Source organism: Hemitrygon akajei, chromosome 17 (genome assembly GCF_048418815.1).
Source record: "Hemitrygon akajei chromosome 17, sHemAka1.3, whole genome shotgun sequence".
Lineage (NCBI taxonomy): Eukaryota > Metazoa > Chordata > Chondrichthyes > Myliobatiformes > Dasyatidae > Hemitrygon > Hemitrygon akajei.
The window spans coordinates 49,813,884-49,839,640 of record NC_133140.1 but is presented as its reverse complement, the minus strand read 5'-3'; positions in this window follow the sequence as shown (position 1 = coordinate 49,839,640).

The window sequence follows — 25,757 nt, the reverse complement described above, 5'->3', positions numbered from 1 at the left end:
AGACATGATAGCATTGTTGTGAGCTTGTATAATTTATCATAATTCCTAAAAGAATTTAAACATGGCCAACTTGTGAGCTCTTGGTTTCAATTGAGATGTTAGGAGAAAATGCTAAGGTGAGAGGAATCAAGGTGGAAGGGGAGAATTAGATATCACCTTCTTGTACTGTCTGGGATCTGTTCAGTCATCTTTCACTTAATGATCCATGGTTTCCCAAAATGCAAATAAAGTAAGTAATCCTGTGTCACAAGTATTAGATTTGTGACACAAAACAATTCTTTGGCCTTAATGTTTTTGGTCACCTTCAAATATTTCATAACCATGTTCTTTCCCTTGTCTTAAACTAAGGTATAATTTTAACACAAGCCTAGTTCTTTATAAAATGCTTCGGTAACTCAAATACAACATTAACTCACTGTGTTTTTTAACTAGTTCCATATCAGGATGGTTAATTCCACCACAGTGCTGGTCCAAATGAAGTTCTCAGCCTAAACATCAAACTTTCCATTTCCTCCTCAGATGCTGACTGACTCACTAAGTTCTTCCAGCATTTTTTTTTGCTCCATACTCCAGCATACTACAGTCTCTTGTACAGTATCTCCACTATCTACCTTATTGGTTTGTTCTATTCTGGTCACTCTTTAATCTTATAAGTAACGAGGAATAAAACACTTGTGTTATCTCACTTCATAAGTTTATTTTTGGGCGCTGATATAATTCAGAGCAAACTTGCTTCTGAAATGCCTTTGGAGTGTTTGTACAAAGAATGCAAATTAGGCTGACACATTGCAACCTATCCTTCTGTTCTACTGTTTGTTTTCCCTCTTTCTTTTCTTATTCACACCTCTGAGGAGCAGGCACCAGAATACTTGTTGTTCCTTTTCTGTCCCTGGTGGTATCGTGTTGACCAATGTCAGAACCGCTCAAGTGTCAACTTTCAAAATGTTTTACACAATGAAATAAATTTAATTCATCATGACAGCTCTGGCAATTTGGTCAGCAACCCAGGATAAAAATTTAATCCCCTGGTGTGTTAAGCAGATAAACATCCGGCAGGAAATATCAGCACTGATACCTATAAACCATGCTCGCAGTGCATTGGGAAGTTAAACCTAGCCCAAGGGAAACATCCTTTACTTTTACGTCCTTGTTTCCAGGGATGCATACATGGCCCAGCAAAGACACTCACTTGACCTCCATCTGCTGCTTATCTGTTGTGGCACTACTGAGATCAGACGTCAATGGGTACAGGAGTCTTGCCAGCTGTCTGAGGCAGCATCAGTAATGGACCGCTGCCAAATGCTGCTTCATAATTGAATATGTACTCAACCTAACTCCCTGTGAAGTCACGTTTTCATATGTAATCATTTATACCAACATAATCAGAGGTTGAACATGCTACACCCAGTGGCCACTTTATTAGGGACACCTGCTCATTAGTGCAAATATCTAATCAGCCAATCATGTGATAGCAACTCAATGCATAAAAGCATGCAGAAATTGTGAAAAAGTTCAGTTACTGATCATACCTGTTATGCCGTTGCCGTTGTGAAAATCGCAAGAACTCTAGTTAAGGGGGGTCAACTGACCCAAGAGAGAGAGACGTGCGGAAGACCACGTTCTCCCAAGAAGCAGAATAAATGTGACTTTGACTATTGTCTCATGGAGACCACGTGAAAAGCCCTCGGGCAAAGTGGGCTGGTTGAGAGAGAGATCGCATTACCTGCAACTTGATTGACACCTGCGATCCCGTGAAGAAGTATAAAGGCGGGTCTGAGGGGAGGACCCTCAGACGCACCCAGTAGACGCACCCAGGAGACACGAGATCGATTCCCGTGGGAGCAGGACGCCATTTTGAAGGAAGCCACGTGCGTTAGATTCCGAATTTGAATCTGTGGCTAAAACCAACGAAAGACTGCTTTTAAATAACAACGGGGAAGTCTGCTCCCCTGGTTCCAAGGATTTGTCCTACCAAGACGACGGGCAAGTGTATATCTTTTCTAAATCATCTCTTTCTCTCTACAACGTAAAACAAACCCCAGCGGGTTCCCAGAAGGAAAAGCCTGCAAACTTCTGAGTGACTCTTTATACTTCCGTTGGACTCAGTATTACCCCCTAGACAATTGTAGAGCTTATTTCTGATTGATTATGGTTACACCGGTGTTTTAGATTGAGTTTTGACGACGTGTATGATCTGAATGTTTTGTATTAACCATACGTTTGTGCCCTTGTTGAATAAAACGTTTGAAAATAGTAGCATCTGACTCAGCTGACCCATCTATCTTTGCTGGTAAGTTACCTGGTTACGGGGTTTTCGTAACATACCAAACGTCAGAATAGGGAAGGAAAATGATCTAAGTGACTTTGACCCCAGAGTGAATGTTGGTGCCAGACAGGGTGGTTTGGGTACCTCAGAAACTGATCTCCTGAGCTTTTCATGCATGATGGTCTCTAGTGTTTAGGGAGCATGGTGCAATAAAAACTAACAACATCCAGTGAGCAGTGATTCTGTGGGTAAAAACACCTTGTTAATGAGAGAGGTAGCCAGACAGGTTCAAAGTTCAAAGTACACTCTTATTAAAGTATGTACATGATAGACAACCTTGAGATTAGTCTTCTTACAGGCTGCCCCAAATCAAAGAAACACTATAGAATCCAGTAAAAAACACACACACAACAAAGACCATCAAACACCCTGTATGCGAAAAAAGAACAAGTCATGTAAACAATAAAAAAGTGAACAAAAAACACACAGAACATGAACCGCAGAGTCCCCGGAAGTGATTCCACAGCTACAGAACCAGTTCAGCACTGAGGGGAGTGAAGCCGGTCGAGAGGCCCGGTAGCTACAGGCCTCTGCCATGGAGCCAGTTCCGTGCTGAGGCAAGTGCCAAAGCTGCCAAGGTGAGCAAACCCTGCGGAGCAGTGGGCTGAACAAACGCCCATCCCCTGCCCTCGGCCCCAACCCCCCGATCCTCCCAATCTGGCTCGCTGTTTAAATTAGCCAACCATCACTTTGTTTTAACCTGTCGGGCCCTGGCCCCAAGGCTGCTCCAACAATGGCTGCCACAGCCATACCTGCACTCTCAAGAGTCCAGGCCACCAAATCCCCCACGACATCACAAAAAGGCCAGGTCGTTCAGGCAGTTCAAAAGGCTGTGGATTGCAGAAATCACAGTCCAGAAAAAGTGTAATTAATAGAATAGTTAGTAGTTTTGCTTACTGCCTATAAAGCACTGCTGTGTCTCACCAGCGCTATCTTTACCCATCAAGTTGACAGGAAGGCAACACTAAATCAGTTAACCATGTTTTACAACAGTAGTGGGCAGAAAAGCATTGCTGGATGCACAACGCATTCAAGCCTTGGAATGAATGGGCTACAGCAACAGAAGACCACGAACATGCATATATTTCCATAAGACAGACATTAAATTCAGTTCACCATCTCTGTTATCTGTATTCTCTGCTTTATACTTTTACATGGGGATAAGAGGCACGTGAAGTTTTCACATTTCATTAACATTCAATACAACAAGTTCTCTCCAAGGTCATTTCTTTGCCATGAAATTAGAAGGTACCTCTGTGGTATTCTTCTAATTACATTATACATGCTACAGTTGGTTTCTACGTCTATACATGCGGGTGAAGAAAATTATCCATGACAGATACTCCTAGTAATCATCCAGCAACCCCAGCTGGAGGGTATTTTAACATAACAATAGAATAACCATCTGAAATGATCGAAAGCTGTGAGAAAGATTAGTGTTGGTAAAGAAAATGGAGGGCCCAGTGAAAAGATCACATCATAACCTTAAAGCAATTAAAAATTAAGTACAGAAATTGACAGAAATTGAGCTCACGGCATTGACAATTCAAATTCAGTTTCTTGTCATTCAACCATGCACATATATACTGACAAATGAAGCAACATTCCCCCAGACAAAAGTGCACAAAACAACACATAAACAGATATTACCACAGATAAATTAACAAATAATAAGGTGCATTTACAAAAGAAAAAATGTTAATCAGAGGAACTAATAGAGGAGAGTTGAGGATAAAAAAACAAAGCAGATGGATCCAGAATTCAGAATCAGGTTTCTTATCACCGGCATGTGTCATGAAATTTGTTAACTTAGCAGCAGCAGTTCAATGCAATACATGATATAGAAGAAGAAATAATAATAATAATAATAATAATAATAATAATAATAATAAGTAAATCAATTACAGTATACTTATATCGAATAGATTAAAAATCATGCAAAAACCAGAAATAATATATATTAAAAAAGTGAAGTAGTGTTCAAGGCTTCAATGTCCATTTAGGAATCAGTTGGCAGAGGGGAAGAAGCTGTTCCTGAATCGCTGAGTGTGTGCCTTCAGGCTTCTGTATCTCCTACCTGATAGTAACAGCGTGAAAAGAGTATGGCCTGGGTGCTGGACCCTGCCTTTCTGAGACACCGCTCCTTGAAGGTGTCCTGGGTACTTTGTAGGCTAATATCCAAGATGGATCCGACTGAATTTACAACCCTTTGTAGCTTCTTTCGGTCCTGTGCAATAGCCCAACACCCCCCATACCAGACAGTGAGGCAGCCTGTCATTGGATTGGTTGCAATGTAAGCATTATCGGTAGCCTACATTAGCATTCTTTATATAAATATCCTGAAGATATTTTTGCTGCAATTCTGCTTAAAATGTTACATGGCTCTTAGTGGTAAAATTATGAGGAGAGATTACAGAAGGAAGTATTCTATTCCTTGCTATGTAAATTTTAAGGAGTGATTTGAATAAAACTAACTAATTTAATGGAGATACTGTTTTCAGGGGTTGGAGAATCAAGTATTCTTAAACATAGAGTCAGACCTTTGAGGAGTAAGTTTTTTTTTTATAAGCTAGAACTAGAAATGTAGAATTTTATAAATGCTGTAAGTACTCAGCAGTTAAGGTGGTGTAAAGAAAAACTGTCAGGGTTTAAGGTCCAAGACGCTTCATCAGAACTTTAAAAGAGAGAAAACAAATGGGTTTCCTGTTTCAGAGAAGGTTGGAGAACAAGGTGAATATTTCTATCAGATCAGCTATGACAGAAGAATCCTATGTACTATGGATGGTGTTTGACATTGAAGTGAAAAGCCATTATTGCTCTGTACAGTAAATTTCCAACAATGTGCTGCATGACTGTTTGGAAATCCCACTATTTCGCTATCTGGCCCACCAGGTGATGTTTGCCATGCTCACCTCCAACTAAACGGAGTCTTGGTTCCAAACTTTCCTTCCAGCTCACCAGAGCTCAGATTCCCATGCTCCCATCCAACTCACTAGGGCCCCCGTTCCCACTCCCATTCTACTCCTCGGCCCTGTTTCTCGTGCTCCCTTTAAGTATCAGCTGGAACATATATTATCATATTGCAAAACATCTAAAAGTTGAATTAAAGTTGTTCAGGAATATCTAAACATCAAACAAGAGTCTTCAAATTTTAACAGTTGACTGCCACCAAAGTCTCAAGCATGCACACTTACTGGTGTTCTATACTTCTGACTAAATATTTTCATGAGAGGCTCTACATTATGCTGACAATCAATTTCAATCCAGATAAACATGCACAAGATTCAAGATTCGAGATTATTTAATGTCATTTCCACTACACAAGTGCAACGGAGAACAAAATAACTGTTAGTCTGGATCCAGTGCAACAGAAAAATCCAATAAGATATAGAACACAAAAATTAATACAAGTACATAAGATAGCGTATACAAACATTGATTGTCCATAAAGTGATGCCAGGCACAGGAATGCCTGTATATAAGGTGACTCTGCCAGGAAGTGATAAAGTAGTGGTGGCTGGGGTGTGGACGGGTGGGTTAGTAGGAAGGGGTTTTGATCAGCCTTACTGCTTGGGGAAAGTAACTGTTTCTGAATCTGATAGTCCAGGTCTGTATGCTATATGGATCAAACAGTCCATGAGCAGGGTGGGTGGGATCCTTCATGATGTTACTGGCACTTTGCCACCACCTTTCTGTATGCATGTCTTTGATGGCAGGTATTCTGGTGCCGGTGATGTGTTGGGCAGTTTTGCCTACCCGATGTGGAGGCTTCCTGTCCACCGCAATGCAGTTTCCGAACCATGCAGTGATGCAGCTTGCCAGGGAGCGCTCTGCTGCGCGTCTGTACAAGCACGAGTATAGATGTGCAGAGTCCAGCTCTCTTCAGCCTCCTCAGGATGTAGAGGCATTGGTGAGCGTTGCTGAGTGTGGGACCATGGGAGGTTGTGTGAGGTGTGCGCTCCCGGGGATGGAACTGCTCTCAGTTTCCACTGCCGTGCCACCGATGTAGAGAGGTGTGGGTGGTGTGCGTTCTCCTGAAGTCAAAAATAATCTCCTTTGTCTTGCTGGAATTGACTAAGAGGTTACTTGCCTGGTACTAGGCCTCAAGCTCTTCCACCTGCTGCCTGGAGGTCAACTCATTGTTGTTGGTGATGAGCCCCTCCACTGTCATGTCATCAGCGAACTTGACAATGTGATTACTCTGGTGTTTGGCCAGGCGTTCATGTGTGAGCAGTGTGTAGAGCAGGGGGCTCAGCTCATAGCCCTGGGGGACGCCTGTATTGAGGATGATGAGGAGGGAGGAGCGGTTGTGCATTCTGACTATCTGAGGTCTGTTGGTTAGGAAGTCCATCACCTGTTTTTAAGTGGTGTATTTAAATGAGGACTAGTAGCTTGTTCACCAAGATCTGCGGGACAATAGTATTGAACACCGAACTGAAATCTAGAAATCGCTTTCTGACATCAGTGTCCTTGATTTCTAGGTGTGTCAGGGCCAGGTGAATGTCAGATGCTTTGGTACCTGTTGAAGAGTGGTTCTGTTGGTAAGCATACAGGTAAGTGTTCAACGTGGCAGGAATGGAGTTTTTGATATTGCCAGTATCACATGAGCACAAGGATAGCTATGCAGAGTTTCACCGTTGCTTTGGTTCTTATCCTGATCATAACTTACACTCTGATTTTCCACAGGCTTCCCTTAAGCAGAACTAACTTACCAGAACCGAGAATTGAAATAGGAGCAAATGCAGCAGGCTGTTAGAAAGGCAGGTGAATGTATAGGAAATGGAAGAGGATAGACACTGTTGAGGCAGAAGTGGTTAGTTCAGTTGGGTATTTGATTACTAATTTAATTAGTTCAATATAACACTGTGGGCTGAAGGAACTGTCCTATGCTTTACTGATCTATGTTCTATGCTCCCTATATTCTAACTCCTGCACTACAAATTAAGTCTTTAGTCAGTAAGATAAGTGAAAATAGTCTGGATCTGACGATATATCCCTTGATTGGACCATCCTTCTATACGTACTTCATTAGTAAACATAAAATTTTGTTCAAAACAAAAATATCTTTACAACAAAAGTGAAAGCTTCTTGTTTCTACTCAGAAGTCCACAACCATTCCGTTTTAGATGACTGCTGCTACTAGGACAAGCACAATTCTTGACAGGAGGATAAATGGAAGGAGGCGCGCATGGTAGTGTAATAGTTAGCACAATGTTATTACAGCTCAGGGTGTCCTGGAGTTTGGAACAGGTTGTTCCAGTCGTGTTCTGTAAGGACTCTTTGTATATCCTCCCTGTGGAATGTGTTGTGTCTGTGCACAACTAACAAATCAATTAAATAAAGGCCCGCACGTGGGAGATGGCTTTAACTGGTGTATTCACATTGCAGCGAGAGAGAACATTGCGCATGTATAGACAGCAGTGCATGCACAGACACAGATCAATATGTAGTGCTAAGGAGGGGTGTTCATTGCTCTAATAGATATAGATATATACATTACACTTCCTACCCCTTTAGAGTAATGCAACATAAACTGTATATGTACAAAACATTCTATTTCTCTTTCATAAGCCCATATTCCAAACAGACATGCTTTCACAACAACAGCCCATAACGAACTTCACCATTCTAAAGGTTCAGTCTTTTGGGTGACACTCTGTTTCTTTCAGAATAGCGCCTCTGGACCTGTGGAGTGGCATCAGGTTTGACAGGTGTCTTGTCAACAACAACGTTCTCACCTTGCCTCTGGACCTGTGGACAGGCATCAGGTTTGACAGGTGTCGTGTCAACAACAACATTCTCACCTCGCCTCTGGTCCTGTGGAGTGGCATCAGGTTTGACAGGTGTCTCGTCAACAACAACGTTCTCACCTCGCCTCTGGACCTGTGGAGTGGCATCAGGTTTGACAGGTGTCTTGTCAACAACAACGTTCTCACCTCGCCTCTGGACCTGTGGAGTGGCATCAGGTTTGACAGGTGTCTTGTCAACAACAGCGTTCTCACCTCGCCTCTGGTCCTGTGGAGTGGCATCAGGTTTGACAGGTGTCTTGTCAACAACAGCGTTCTCACCTCGCCTCTGGACCTGTGGAGTGGCATCAGGTTTGACAGGTGTCTTGTCAACAACAATGTTCTCACCTCGCCTCTGGACCTGTGGAGTTGCATCAGGTTTGACAGGTGTCTTGTCAACAACAACGTTCTCACCTCGCCTCTGGACCTGTGGAGTAGCATCAGGTTTGACAGGTGTCTGGTCAACAACAATGTTCTCACCTCGCCTCTGGACCTGTGGAGTAGCATCAGGTTTGACAGGTGTCTCGTCAACAACAACGTTCTCACCTCGCCTCTGGACCTGTGGAGTGGCATCAGGTTTGACAGGTGTCTCATCAACAACAACGTTCTCACCTCGCCTCTGGACCTGTGGAGTGGCATCAGGTTTGACAGGTGTCTTGTCAACAACAACGTTCTCACCTCGCCTCTGGACCTGTGGACAGATGTCTCGTCAACAACAACGTTCTCACCTCACCTCTGGACCTGTGGACAGGCATTAGGTTTGACAGGTGTCTTGTCAACAACAACGTTCTCACCTCACCTCTGGACCTGTGGACAGGCATCAGGTTTGACAAGTGTCTTGTCTAAGACAATATTCTCAGTTTCTGGTGTCACGTTGCTGTCAGTGACATCAGCACTGAGAGATATGTCCGGAGACTCTAATGTTTCTGTCTTGTTGGATGCAGTTGACTCAAGTATGTTCTTTGGTTGAGCATCCAGTACCTGGTCCACATGACATCTCCATGTCTCATCTCTGTTAACATGCCCACAGTTTGATCACAGGACAGTGAGATGATGTAATAATCTTGTGAGTGGGATGATGTAATGGTCACGTGACTGTGAGGTGATGTTATGTTACGTAATGGCATGTTCCAAATGGTATTTAAACCAACTCGTGGTCTGTGACGTAGTTCTCATTTTTATTTTTGTGCAATGTTGTTGTTGCCAGTCAGAGGTGTGGAGGCTCTACCGGTTTTGTTTGTTGCATGTTTATTTTTCTCTTACAGTCCAGTATCATGGAGTGAAGGCATTACCGGAGTTATCGGAGTTCAAAGGATTGGATAAAGTTATTGTCGTTCAGCTTCTTGGGAATGATCGACCTTTTTGAATCTTCATCCAGGAATTGTGGCATGCACATTTGAGTTAAACCCTTGCAAGGTCGGGAAGTTTTGTGCAGTGACCACCCTCCAGCAAATGGTCAGTTCCTTTATTTCCTCGTGAGTCCTTCGGACAAGGCATCTCTCGGCTGTGATCAGATTTGTCATTACTTCGAAGGAATCGTTTTGGGGAAGTTTCTCCTTAATGAGTGTGTACATCACATGGACTTTTGAATTTACCACTTTAAGTCTGTGCTTGGATGAAAAATCATGAAGAACAGTTTCTGCGTTTGACTGTTTGTTAGAAATAGCTGCATAACTGTTAACTTCCGGTTAAGTTAGTCATTTGTTTCGTTTTCAATGTTTTTGAGCAGAGGTTAATAAATCTCGGGAATTGTTTATAAACCCTGTCTCAGTATCATATCTATTGCTGCTGATCGGTAACATCTCCAACATCCACTTTGCTTTGTGGCAAAGTTTGTGGATGTTATGATGATAGGTGAGGGGGCAGGTAGTGCTGAGGAAGCAATACAATTGCAGCAGGACATAGACAAAAAAGGGCAAAAAAGTGGCAGACGGAATAGTGTTGGGAAATGTATGATAATTCATTTTGGTAAAAGGAATAATAGTGCAGACTATTATCTAAATGGGGAGAAAACTCACACAACAGAGGTGCAAAGGGGCTTCCTGTGCAATACTCCCAGAAGATTAATTTACAGGTTGACTCTGTGGTAAAGAAGCCAAATGCAATGTTGGCATCTATTTCAAGGTGAATAGAATATAAAAGCAAGGGGATAATGCTGAGCCCTTATAACACACTAGTCAGGCCGCACTTGGAGTATTGTCAACCGTTTTGGGTCCCATGTCTCAGAAAGGATGTGTTGTCATTGGAGAGAGTTCAAAGGAGGTCATGAAAATGATTCCTGGAAAGAAAGGTTGAACATATGAGGAGCATTTGGCTGCTTTGGGACTGTACCCACTGGAATTTAGAAGAATATGGGAGGATCTCATTGAAACCTATTGAATGTTGAAAGGACTAGATAAGACTTTTCAAGGTAGATGTGGAGAGGATATTGCCTTTGGTGGGGGTATCCAGAACTGGGGATAGCCGCAAAGACAGAGGTAAGGAGGATTTTTTTTAGCCAGAGGTTAGTGAATCTGTGAAGTGCTCTGCCACAGACTGCAGTGGAGGCCAAATTTATTTAAAGTGGAAGTTGATTGTTTCCTGATCGGTCAGGGCATCAAAGGATATGGCAAGAAGGCAGGTGTATGGGGTTGAGTGGGATCTGGGACCAGCCATGATGGAATGGTGGAGCAGACTCGATGGGATGAATGGCCTAATTCTGCTTCTCTGTCTTATGGTCTTATGCACTCCTCAATCTTCATTTGCAGACAGGCATATGACAAGTCAATCTATGAAAACCTCTCCCCACCTGCCAAAGATGCAAAAATGCCTTCTGTTTATGGCCAGGGATACTGCACAATACACAGCACCGGGCTGATGCTCACCTTGAAATCCCCACATATGTGACCAGCTCCTGCCTTTCTCTTCTTGATCACCGGGACAATGGGAATGACCCAACTGCTCCACTCAGTCTTGGAGAGAATTCCAGATGCCTCCAAGCTCTGAAGTTCAACATCTACTTTAGCACATACTGCGTAAGGCACTGAAGGTGCTTTATGGAATCTTGGTGCTGCTGTTTCATCCAGTTTAATTCTGGCCTTCATACCTTTCAGTTTACCAATCCCCTCCTCAAACACCTTCTCATTAGCACTAAGCAGTTGTGCCAGTCTATGGTTAGTATTACCATTTTGGACTGCGTTGCCTGTTAACGTCACACTGAGAGCTTTGATTGAGTGCCAGTCTAGTTGGATTTTTCTCAACCATTCATATCCAAAAAGTACTGGCCCTCCACTTTTCAATACGTAAAGCTCTAACTGTAGTGTTGGACTCCATACGTCACATTTATTTTCAGCTTGCCTTTGGGAGACACTCTTTTTGCCTGTGTAATTCTTTAGCATCACTGATGTCTTCTCTAATGGTATCTTAGAAAACAATCTGTTGTAGTCAGCCTCTGGAACTATGGCCAAAGCTGACCCTGTATCTAACTCAGCTTTCACTTTTAATCCAGACACATCTGTTGTGATCCAGATGATGTTGTGATCTGCTTCAGTTATACTATGCAGTTCACCTTTGTCAGACTCTTATGCTGTCTGATTCTGTTTTACACTCTTAGATTTGTGATTGAGACTTTTTACTCGATTGTGCTTTTTGTCTGATTTCCACACTCTCTCTGTGTGACCTTGTCTGTGGCACTTTCCGCAGACTTCTTCTTTGAACCAACAGCCATTTGCATCATGGGAGGATTTGCCTGTTCAGCAACATCTTTGTCCTTTTGCACCATTCACGGACCCTTTCTGCATTTCACAGTGGGAACCTTTTTTCTGTTGTTCCACTGCATCCTTTGCTGCAGTCTCAAATGATATCGCAATGGTCAATGCTCATTCTAAGGTTAGCTCTTTTTCTGCCAGTAGCCCCTTTTGAGTGCTTTGACTATGCATGCCACATACAAGCCTGTCCCTTAATGCATCAGAAAGTCCATCTCGAAAGTCACGGTACTGGGAAAGTTTGCACAATTCTGCAATGTATTCAGAAATGTTTTCATCTTTTGACTGGTTCCTTTTGTAAAATCTAAATCCCTCATCTATCAGTTCAAGGCCTAAGAGATTTTGTAAAATTGCAACAATTTTGTCAAACTTCTTGCTTGCTGGCTTTGCAGGGGTTACTAAGTTACCTAAGAGACCGTACATTCTTGCGCCCGTTAAGCTAAAAAGTGCAGGGGCTTTCTTTTGCTCCTCCACGTTGTTTGTGTTATAATACTGTTTAACTTTCTCAATATGTAACTCCCAGCCTTCATTAGTGCTATCAAATTTGTCAACTTTCCTGACTGAAGCCATCGCCATTTTATTGTCACATTAAATTCAGCGTGCCTTTCACTGTTGCTCATGCATTCCTTTGTTAGTGTCCGTGATGGCTCTCTCGCGCTGTTCTGTCCCGTAACTGTCGGTGAAGTTCCTGATATCTTCTGACATTCAGGTTCATAGTCATCATCAATTTGTTGTAATGGTGAACAACTACATATCAATTAAACATGGGGGATGGTTTTAACCGGTGTATTAGAGAGAGAGAGAGAGAGAGAGAGAGAGAGAAAACGAGAACAATGTGCATGTGCAGGCAACAGATCAATATGTAGTGCTTAGGGTGGAGGCATCATTGCTATAAAAGAAATAGATCGATATATTACTGAACATACAAGTTTATTCCGGGTGCTCCATTTCCTCCCGCGGTCCAAAGACATACTGGGTAGGTTTATTGGTCAGTGTAAGTTGTCCCATGATTAGGTTAGGGTTAATCGGGCTTATCGAGGATTCCTGGGGCAGCGAGGCTCAAAGGGCTGGAACGGCCCACTCTGCGCTGTATCACCGAATAAAAACAATAAACACCAGAGGAATCTATCGTGCAAGGAAAAAGGGTCCCTTTATCAAAAGTCCAAGCAAAAATGCTGTTACCTTTATGTTTTTTCACAATGTCTCCCAAGATATTCAAATAATTATGAAAAAAATCATTCTATTTGTTCACAGCAAATATGCTGCACACTTGGTGACAAGCAAAGCCTGATATGGTGCACCTTTAATGCAGGAATTATAAAATCATGAACAGAAATGGAGCATTTTTCTCTGCCAACAATCTCCAAATAAAACCTAAGAATAGAATTAGCACCAATCCATGTTCCAATCAAGCTAAACCAAATTAGAGTCAATTACAATCAAGTATTATGAGTGGTTTCAATTTTTCTGCCTTCCGAATCTTAGCTATTAATTGGCATGCACGTGTGTAAATCAGTTGAAAATGCTTGTAGTGAAAGCTTTGGTACATAAAGAGTCTTGAGTAAGTTTATAATTAATCATGCATTGGTAGCATAGTGGTTAGCCCAATGCTTTACGGTATCAGCAACCCAGATTCATTTCCCACTGCTGTCTGGAAGGATCTTCTTCGTTCTCCCTGTAACCGGGTGGATTTCCTCCAGGTGCTCTGGTTTCCTCCCACAGTCTAAAGATGTGCCAGTCAGTAGGTTAATTGCTCATTGTAACTTGTCCCATGATTAGGCTAGAGTTAAATCAGAGGTTGCCGGTGGCCCGGATCGAAGGGCCTATTCCACCCTGTATTGCAATCAATCAATCAATAATCGATCAGTTAAGCGAGTAAGCTCATATACTATAAGTAATCAGCTATTTGGTTGAATGGGACCTATTTCCTTGAGAAAGGCAGCATTGTGTGATGTACAAGTGTAATGAGAGCCTTAAGAATTAGCTGTATCATCTAGTGTGACATAGAGGTCTTTGTTACCATATCCTGACCTCCATCTCCACAATATCCAGCGCAGTTTTGAATAAGTCAGTTGGTCACTCCCTTCCTCACATGGGAGTCAGCTGTCTTGCCCAAAAATGGGCCCCTTGGCCCACCACATCCATGCCAATTCTTCTACCTATTAACACTCATCCCATTTGTCTGTATTAGATCAGTATCCTTCTGGGACCTAACAGTTCAATGTCTATCCAAATGCTTTGTAAGAACAGTGATTCTCAGGCAAGGTGTTCCAGAAATTAACAACTGTGTTAAAAACTTACCCCTCAGAGCCCCTTTAAAGCTCCTTTTTCTCAGCTTGTTCTGTACTCCTACCATAGGAAAAAACTCTGACTACAGTATATTTATAAACTAGACCATATATGTCAAACTCAAGGCCCACGGGCCAAATCCGGCCCGCGGTGGAATTATCTTTGGCCCGCGAGATAATATCTAATTACTATTAAAGCTGGCCCCAGTAATCGAAGCACCTATGGCATATGATATGGCTAATGCTGAGTTTATTCAGGTACCAGGTTTTCAGGGTTTTTAGTGTTTATTCGGCAGTCTTGCTCGGCAGTCTTCTTCATAAGAAATGGAATTTGTAAAGTGAAACACTTTGTAGTTATAGCAGAGACTGAGACACATGAGAGCAGGCTGAAAAAACGGAGGCAACGAAAGCTGCACTCGCATGCGTCCGACTGATCCGGCCCGCATGAAGCTGCATTTTGCTCAATCTGGCCCGTGACCTAAAATGAGTTTGACACCCCTGAACTAGACCAATAGAGAACTGCAGTCCCCATTGAAGGATATCTTGTTGTTAGAACTACCTTAATCTGAGAGAAAGGACAGAGAAATACAGTATTTGTAAGCGATGCAGTGCCTAGCTCAGCGATAAGGCACAGTAATTCAAAGAGGCATATGTGGAGTACTGACTTATCTACACAATGTCCCACTGAGGGGGGAGTGCAACAGGAGCAGCTGTTGGAAAAAATGAAGCAAAATTTGAGTCACCTCATGCTAAAACTGATGATGGGGAAGGGAGTGGACAATTACCTTATCCAATACTGTGCTGGATATTGTGGAGATGGAGGTCAGAACATGGTAACAAAGACTGAAGAGTTCATGGGACCTCCCCAAAGGAAGTAGAAGATTCCTTGTGTGGGATTACTGAGAAACTCCTGCTCACTAGTGCATTGAATAACAATCCATTGTTGCCTCCTGTGGCTGAGAAAGACAGTTATGGAAAGGCCTGCCCTCCAAATGAGCAGACAAGTTGGCCGCCTTCATCCTGTGTGGGCAAATTTCCCCTGTCATGGCCACACAATTTCATTGTTAACTATTCACATTCCAGTGCTGCACCAGCAATGTCAAACGTGTTACACAAGTACTTGATGCTAATGCTACCTGCCCAGCGGCCTTTGTATATAGGCTCAGCATGCACATGGATTCTGCACTCAGCTCCCCAGAATGCATCGTGAGTGCTTGTAAATTTCTGTCAGATTTAGCAATCAACTTCATTTCAATGGCTATTTCATGAAAAAGATTTTCCAATGCAATTTAATGTCTAGACACATGACATTCTATCATCGATTATCTCATTCTTTTTGCCAGACTGGGCAAATGTTAAATATGCAGTTTATAAGCAAAACTTAACATCATGCATGGCAGTCCTCACTTCTAGATGAGCTCAATGACTTTGAAAAGGAGAATAAAACTGCATCTATACAATTCCCTGCAGCATCCATGACCCTGTGACCTCTGTCTCAGAGGCCATCATCAAAACACCTTTCAAGAGGACGAACCCCTGCAAAGTATCAGGCCCTGATGGTGTGCCTGGTGGCACTCTGAAAACCTGTGCCAACCAACCGGCGGGAGTGTTCAAGGACATCTTCACTCTCTCACTGTTGCAGTCAGTTTCCCACCTGCTTCAAAAGGGCGACAATCATACCAGAGCCCACGAAGAGCAGTGTGAGCTGCTTCAACAATTACCACCCAGTAGCACTCTGATCTGCTGTGATGAAGTGCTTAAAGAGACTGGTCATGGCTTGAATCAACTCAGACCTAAGCAAGGGCCTGGACCTGCTGCAATTTGCCTACAAAAGATCTGCAACAGATACAACTTCACTGGCTTTCTACTCGGCCTTGGATCACCTGGACAATAGGAATACTTACGACAGGCTGCTGTTTATTGACCACAGTTCAGCATTCACACAATCATGCCCTCAGTTCTAATCAAAGAGCTCCAAAACCTGGGCCTTTGTACCTCCCTCTACAATTAGATCCTTGACTTCCACACTGGAAGACTACAGTCTATACAGATTGGATATAACATCCCCCTCCTCGCTCACAATCAACACTGGCACACCTCAAGGATGTGTGTTAGCCCACTGCTTTACACCCAGGCTAGGCACAGCTGAAATGTCATCTATACATTTGCAGACATCACAAATATTGTTGGCAGAATTTCAGATGGTGATGAGGTGGTGTACTGGAGTGAGGTAGATCAGCTGGATGAGTAGTGTCACAGCAACAACCTTGCACTCAACATCAGTATGACCAAAGAATTGATTGTGAACTTCAGGAAGGGGAAATCGAAGGAACGCTCACCAGTCCTCATCGAGGGATCAGAAGTGGAAAGGGTGAGCAGTTTCAAGGATGTTAATACCCAGGATCTAAGGATCATCCTTAGATGTTAATACATCTAAGGATCAATCCTGGACCCAACACATTGATGCAATTACAAAGAAGGCAGGACAGAGGCTATATTTCATTAGGAGAATTGGTATATCACCAAAGACATTCACAAATTTCTACACATGTACCATGGAGAGCATTAATTGTTTGCATCACCATCTGTATCGGGGGGGGCTACTCCACAGGATCTGAGAGTTGTAAACTCAGTCAACTCCATCATGGGCACTGGCCTCCCTAACATCCAGGAAACATTCATAAGGCGAGGTCACAGAAGGTGGCATCCATCATTAAGAACCTCCATCACTCAGGGTGCCCTCTGCTCATTGCTACCATCAGGGAGGAGGTATAGGAGCCTGAAGACACACACTCAGTGTTTCAGGAACAACTTCAAAGTATATTTATTATCAAAGTACGTATACATTATACAGCCTTGAGATTTGACTCCTAACAGGTAGCCGCAAGACAAAGAAACCCAAAAGAACTCACAAAAAGACTGTCAAAAACCCAATGCGCAGAGACAAAAACAATAAATGCAAGCAAACAGCATTCTGAACTGGTCCACAGACAGTCTGTCCCCAGACCTTTAGTTCAGGATGGAGTGGAGCAGCGAGCTGTTTCAGCCCGACCCTCACTTTGGGCCCTAAAACCCTGACCTTTTCAATCTGGCCTGGTGCCTAAATCATTGTCCAGACACTGGGTTCAGTTGCTTCAGTATGCTCTGGGTCCTGAACCTCACCGCCTCGATTCATCCTGTGCTTGACCTTTCCGATTCAGCCTGTCGCTTAAATCTGCATTTGAGCATTGGGTTATGTTACTTCAGTACATCCTGGGACCTGGACCAGTTCACCCCGTACCCAACCTTTCCAGTTCACCCTGGCACTTAAATCAATCGAACCTCGGGCCTTCCTCACTCTCGGCAACAGGCCCGCTGCCTCACCTTGCCTCAGTTCTGCCACGTCGAATTGTCTTCAGGTCCAAAGGTAAGTTACAGACTATTGCTTGCAATGATCGTTTACCAGAAAAAAAGTGATTAACAAAGTACTTAGTTGTTTTCAATGTTTCATCTGCCACCAGCCAGAAATTGCTGAGATTCGCCTGCCCAATTTTAAACTGGCAGGCCCTTTGCCATCGGATTTCTGAATGGACAATGATCAATGAACGCTTCCTCAGTATTTCACCCCCGTTCTTTTTGCACCACTTATTTAATTTATTTTTATTTATTATAATTTATCAGTTTTATTACTTGGTATTATAATGTTCTGCTGCCGCAAAGCAACAAATTTCGTGGCATATGCTGGTGATAATAAACCTGATTCTGATTATTATTTATATCACTTGCATTGATTTTTAAAGATATCTTCACACTTGACAGTATGTAAGGTCAACTCGCTCAGTTTTTGACAGTCTGACTTCCACAGAGCAAGTATGTAATGCAGCGTGCTTCAGACTGTAGAAAGCTTCTGCAAGTAAGAAATGTCATTGTAGTAGCTCATGTGAATTGTGTGCAACCAATTCACATTTCAAGTTGATTCTTCAATAAAACTGCACTGACTCCGATTTTCACACATTGGAATTAATATTCGTCACAAGGTAATCAACATTATAATTGGCTTCTAAATTCAACTTTTAACTCAAACATGAAGAAACAATGGGTTAGAAGACATTTCATAACAGGGATTCACAAGGTAAACAAATTATAGTTTTTAAAATATAACAAACAAAATTGGAACAGCTTACAGCTTTCTGCTGTAAACTCTATTTTATGTATTACATATACACATACAATATACCAAAAAAGCAATTTAAACTAGTTGACATCCATTTCGTTCATCTACCTTTTCATTGTTTCCACTAATTCCTTAAGTTTTGTTAAAATTATACTAGGCAGTGGCATGATTAATAGTTTTGCAGTAATATAATTTACCATGATTGAGAAATCAGAATAAAATTATTGTTGTTACCAATCTGCAGCAATATTAAATTATTGCCCTGGATGCTGTACTCCATGCTTGCTAATACGATGAGGCAAGGCTTTGGGCCTACTCTGGGCTCCTCTGCAGTTCGGACCGGAGGAATTTGGGTTCAGAATATTGTTTGATTACTTCAATTGTTTGCCTGATTTCCTGATTTGTTGGTGGGGGGGGGGGGGGGGGGGGGGAAGTTGGTTCCCTCCTCTTGCACATCAGTGTTGGTCCTCCAGTATTTTTCATTATTTTTTATTTTTTTTCTTCAATTGGATTCTTTAGGGTTCCTTGCTTTGTGGCAACAAATCTCAAAGTTGTACAATTTATACATTCTTTGATAATAAGTGCAATTTGAATCTTTGACCAGGAAGCGTAGAAGTACCAACAAACTTTTGGCAGGTAATGATCAATCATGTAGTATTTCATCCCCATTATTCGTACAAAAGGCACCAATGTATTTAGATTAGCACTTTGCTGGCTTTTCTGAATGTAGCTTCTTGCTTTTAAAACTGGAGACAAAAGAGGCTTTATTTTTGCAGCATTATTTCCAAGTTGATGTTTCTCTCATTAAATTGCTATTGTGCCTCTCCCTGTCAGTTTATAAGTGGCAAAATTAGTGAAGTTTTTCTGGGTGTGTATGCCTGAGTGAGGAAAGAAATATCCAACTTGTTGAGAAAGCGATCTCAAGGTTATGTGCTGGGAGAAGGTATCATAAAGCTTTTGTTGTTTGTGCTTTTGGAATTTATGTGGCACAATTACAACTATAACCGAAATGTTGAAAAATTCATCATTTCCTCATTCCTCACAGTCCTTTGCTGTAAACTCTAGAGATGTAATGTAATGCAACGCTATGTGACTATAAATCCTTCTTATTAAGTCCGTGAAAATAATAAAAAGAGATTTTGAGCACATTCTGTATTTGTGATCTATACTAACCGTGTATCGCCAACTAATACATAAAGAACTTATGTTAAAATGTGCCCTTTGGGGAGAAACTGATGTTGTCCTCACTGTTTCCTAGAGGCAAGAAGGTATTCATAGAATGTAAGAAAAGAAAGCAACAGGGACAAAGTGGATATAAAAGCACTATTTGGTCCAACTAGATTGTTATCAAATGGTGGAGACAATTCAGCATCTACAATCAAGTAAAGCACTAACATGCATTCAGGAAGTGTCAGAAAGGAGCTGATCACTTCCTGATTCTGGGTGCAGTGTATGTCCACTCTAGGTTAAGACAGAGTTCCATTCCTGAGAACTCTTTGTAACCTGAACAGTTCACAAGTCAGATTAGCCCCTGCCTGGGAGTTAAAATGCAGGTTGTCTAAGGGCAGCATGTAGTTAAACAAAGGCATTTAGCTCAACTACTCAGCTTTCTCTGCAAAAAGCAATAATATTGCTGCAAGCTCAGTTCCCACACAGCAAAAGATGCCTGCAAATTCACAGCAACCAACAAATCCATCCCAGTGGGTCTGCCAGACACTTGTTCATATGTACAAATGTCCATAATTCAAGCATTTGTAACCTGGTGAGGACCTGTACTGTTCATACAATACTGATATTTACTTAGCTGCTGATTTTGTCAGTAAACTTAGTCACTGACTTTCAATAGATTCTATCGTAAAAAATACTTTTGTGCAGTTCAGTGTTCATTTTTGTTTTGGTATTGCAAATGAAAAGGAAATTACTTTTTGTATTGGTGTTTGCATTTTTCATTCATTTCAAATGCTTATTAAAGTTGAACTTCAAGTTAATGAGAAAAGCCTTTCTAAGTGAAAGCCTGAATATATCCAATAAGCTGGCCATTCCAACATAAACAACAAGTATAATGGTGTCACTACTTAATGAGAGATTTCTTAATATTTTCTGTACATAAATTTAGAGTAGTTTAATTGTCCTACTATTTATTTCGATCAAAAGATAAATCATTCTTCAATATGCATTTGCTATAGTGTAAAACCCATACTGAGGATAGGATTTATAGTAATAATGAGATTGCTACCCGTATTTTACAGCATATTTACTTAATTATTTAAGCCCATCACTTCTTCTGGGTCATAGGCCACTGTCAGCAGCTTGCCAGAGACCTTTGTCCTAGGTGAAGATCCTTCCTCTCCAAAGGGATGAGGTCTTTGGAGCTTCTGCTGGTAGTTGTGTACCACCGAGTTTTTGTGGAGTGGGTTGCTAGCCCCAAGCCCAACCCTCTTCCTTTATAGCTGGGCTTGCAATTGTCCATGCTGGAGTTATATCATACAGCATCCCTAACTTAAAAGTTCAGAAGAAGGGATAATCACTTGATGAATGTAATGCTTCGATTTCTCTATCAAGAATGGTGACCAACTCTAGGGAGGCGAGAACACAGCTAAAATTCCTTCCATTCATTAACAGCATATCTGATAGTACTACACATCTATGTAGTAAAATAGTTGCAATTAGATTAATATATTTCTAATTAAGACATCAATAGTTGAGTGTCTCTACAATGCACTACACAAAATTCTTCAGAGGAGTGATAATCTACACAGTTTTTCAGAAATTAACTGATACTACATTTGAAAGAAATCAATGAATAACATTTCTCACTTCCCAGGTGGTTATTCTTATTAATGAAACTATCAGAGAAGATAAATTGCTGGCAGTTCATAAGTAGCATTTTACACAGGTAGGGACACACTATCTTTAAACAAACTGGAAATCTAGTGTATTAGGCAAGGGCATTAATAGCTGACTGTGGCTATATGCAGGCTGTTATTTTATTTTCAATGTTAAACCAAACCAACACTGTTCTACATTTTTTTAAAATCAGAAAAGAATTATATAGTTCCAGATCTGTGTTGGAAATTAATCTCGTTTAAAATGTTTATCATCAGTAAAATAGATCAGGCTATTGCATAATCAGGTTTGTTCACCCAGTATGCCTTCTGGTCTTTCCCATGGCTATTTTACCCTACAGCTTGTGGCCCTGTGGACTGAATGACCCTCCAGACCTTATTACCACAGCTAAGATTGAGCAGTTCTAGCCTGAGAAAGAAAACACTGTCGTTTTGCCCTGGATTACTCTCTTTTGACATGTGACAATTGTCAAAGGCCTTCAAACCTTTTCAAAATGTATCCAGTGATCAGAGGCTTGTAAAAATGGCTCAAAATTAAAAGCTAATAAATATATTTAAAACATGTTGAAGTGACAGATTTCTAAAAACATTACAATTTAAGAAAAAACAACTGCATCGCAGTTCTGCACAACTGATCTCTCTTCCTTGATTCTTTGCTAAGTCCACCTGTACAACAAGCTATCATGTGACCAACAGTGACTAACAGCAAGATCCAACTGTGATGAATATTCACTATCCAGGGCTGGGGGCTCCTTTTGTCAAGCTCAGCTTTCTAACATAACAGCCTACACTTGTAGAGATCAAAGAGATGTTTTTGAGTAGGTTCCAACCAATATTTTTTGTTCAGCTTCATATCATAAACGGGCGCCAGTCTTCAGTTCTTACTGTAAGTGGAAAGCAGTAATGAGTCTGAAGTTAAAAGGACAACTTTGGAAACAAACAACAGTCTATAGAGCACAAGCCGATGACCCACAGTGCAAAGCTGTTTGCTTAAGAGATGCAGTGTAAGACCATGGGGTTGTGTTAATTGGGCTTGTATTAAACCAAACAACACTGCCTAAGTCAAGGACATTTGCAGATCAGATTGATACTATCACTGACCACATCAAATAGCTGATTTATCAAAAGTTGGAGAATTTGAGTACTCAGAGGGTCAGCATTCACAGCATTAATTTTAGGTGTTTAGGAACTCTGTTCCCAGAAACCTTTAGGCCAACTGTTTGAAGAGGTATCTGAAAAAAATATATGAGCGTGAAGTCACCCAGGGGCAAATAAAACAGTATAAATATTAGACAACAGTCAGGCTTGTTAGGGATGGTTAAGTAACAGAAAGAAAGGGTGACTAGCATCCATTTCTCTGAATTCAAATTCTGCAATGGACTACTCATTCATCTGAAAATTGTTGGTATGTCTTTTTAGCTCATAGGAATTGTACCTGTCTTTTGGAAATCCATTGTGCTTTAGAAATAATTTGTAATGTGGTAATCTTTTATAAAATGGAAAACCTCTGAGTTTGAAAAGTTCTTTAAAAATTTTGTCTGGATTTAAACATGCATCACTAAAAATAAATTAACTGTTTAAACTTCTTTGTTAGCTGTAAGTACCTCTTCCTTGATGTGGAGGGGTACACCACTCAAATACTGGGTAGTGGCAGCTAAACCCAACAGAGAATAAACAGGGAAGTGATCTAGCCTTTGAAGACTAGGAAGCTACAGTGAAAGCTCCCTTTAGTGAGGGTAACCATAGCTATCTATATCAGATCGAGCTTAAGATCTTCATTTCAGTTTAGAACTATGCAGACAGCAAATCCAATATCATCACACAACTCATTGCATCAATGGTGAAATCTTGAAGGTGGGTAAGGTCAAAGTTAGAACTTTTGTCAAAACTATAACAATATTTCAACATCTGATATGCAGACATTTAAAAACTGTTGATTGCTTTAATAGTTATTTAATAAGATTTTTTAAATTATAAGTAACAAAAATCAAAATAAAATAATATAGTAATAATAATCCATCCTTTTCTTCTCCTAGTGTCCAGACCAGTAATTTTAATTCAAAAGTTTATGTAAAGCTGGGGAATCCCATCGAGACTAGGCTCTACTATTGGAGCCCAACAGCAGAGCAAAAAGGTCAATGCATTAGTATCTTTCTCAGACTTATAAGCATGCTAATCCAAGTTCAAGATTTACTTCCCCAGGAGCAGTAGAACACCACCAATTCACTTGAAGGCTGATGGTCACTTATCAACTTATTTCAGCTCATTGCAATACACAATCATTAAGGCTTTTTAAAAATCTTCAGAAATTAATTCATATCATGGATTCAAGGCAATGTTCCTGGCCTTGTAAATCAACCAATTTCACGGGCTGTGGAGCTGAATCAGTGAGGATTAGTAGATAACATCTGTTAAAATCAGCACTAATCAACAGTGTTAACAATAAGATCATAAATTTAATAACTTCTGATTATTGTCTTCTTAGTACTAAAACTTCAAACATTGATAATCTGTATAATTTGAATATTTTGCGAATGACCACTGCAGCAAAGACGGTCTCCCTCTTAATCTCCTCTGAGGGATGCCAATGATCAGTAATGCACAACTTAATTTTTCCACTGCCAACCAGAAAGTCCTATTGTTGAAAAGCAGCATTTATCTCTGGAGTATGCAACTCAGTAAGAGAAACACTTTAATTTTGCCTGTTAATTCAGTATTTAGTGTGCATTTTAGAAAAAGTATGGCAAATGCAAATGATGGAACCATGTTTTCATTTGCTCTATAAAGAAGGGGACTATAGATGAATGGTTTGTCAACAATTGGCTCTTCATCATTTAAAAACATTCTTTTAAATGAAACCATTTTTAACCGGGCATCTCTAGAAACATGGCTGGTTAGTTCCTCACTAACAAGCCAATGGACTAAGCAGTGATAAAACCACCTTTCTCGAATTCCGTACATCTAGGGTCGATATGACTTGGATCCCACCAGACCAGGAGAGCCGGGATGTTTCGACCACCCGCACCCAATCTGAGCGAATACTGTGTAACTGCTGCCCACTTAAAATTACCTGTCAACAAGTAGTAACAGATTGTACACCGCATACGGTTATAAAGAAATTTCAGCTTTATCGAACAGTTAGTAGGAAAAGCAAAGGAAACAATAATAATAAGGGCTCATTAGAGTTAACCCAGTTCAAATGTGCACGTAACTTGGAGCACATCTTGAAGTTGTGTTTAACTCACACGCTGGACCCACGGTCTGCGTAAAAGCACACACCGCCTTCTGAATGTCGCTCAAAATCCATCTCGAACAAACAAGCTCACTCACGAGTGTGTTGGCCCTTCCTCCTTGAAGCCTTTCATCTGCACAATACACCTCGTGCAACAGGGATGGCTTCCTCAGCCACCTTCCCTCCTGTGTTTTCCCAGCTCCTGCCAAAAAAGACCACGACCCACACCTGTGTTCATCACAAAAACTTCTCCGCCCAGCATTCTCTAGAACCTTCTCCCAATTCCACCAGCCTGATTGGGTGACGTTACATTCTTAAGCATGAACATCACAATCCCTCATCTTTAGCTCAAACCCAAACAGGCTGAAAGCAGGACAGACTCTTACAGAATTGCTAAAATTAAATACCTACAGCATAGCAGTAAAAATCTTAACCAGGGTGTTACATAAAGTAAACACAAGAAATTCTGCAGATGGTGGAAATCCAAAGCAACACACACACACAGTGCTGGAGGTACTCAGCAGGCCAGGCAGCATCTGGGGAAGTGAATAAATAGTTGACGTTTCAGGCTGAGATCCTTCAAGACTGAAATGGAAGGGAGAAGATGACACAATAAAAAGGTGGGGGGAGGGGAGGATGCTATCCAGAAGGTGATAGGTAAAGCCAAGTGGGTGGGAAAGGTAAAGGGCTGGTGAAGAAGGAATTTCCCAGGAGAGGAGAGTGGACCATAGGAAAAGGGGAAAGAGAAGGCGACCCAGGAGAAGGTGATAGGCAGGTGAGAAGAGCTAAATGGCCAGAGTGGGGAATAAAAGAGGGGAGGGGAAGGAAAAAACTTTCTACTGGAAGAAGAAATCAAAATTCATGCCATGAAGTTGGAGGCTATTGAGACGGAATACAAGGTGTTGCTCCTCCACCCCAAGTGTGGCCTCATCATGTCACAAGAGAAGGTTATGGACTGACTCATCAGAATGGGAATAGGAATCAGGATTAAAATGTTCGGCCACTGGAAGTTCCGCTTTTGACGGGTGGAGCGGAGGTGCTCGATGAAACGATCCCTTACAATGTGTTTCACCAACACCGAGGCAGCACCAGAAACAATAGACTACCCCAGCAGATCCGCAGGTGAAGTGTTACCTCACTGCTGGACTTCTGTAGTAGCAAACAAATCAGAAAATAATAAAGATCCCCATTGAAATAAGAAAGTCCATGTTATCTTGTCTACAGGATTCTATCATTTCGAAATCAAACTCCCTGTTATGGGCTGAAGGGATTTAGGAAATTCATTAAGGGAATTCACTGAAATTCTGTTATGCCTCAGTCAAAGACCTTCCTAGACTCTTGACTGGTTTCTTAGATACGGATGAGATAATAATACTATCCAAA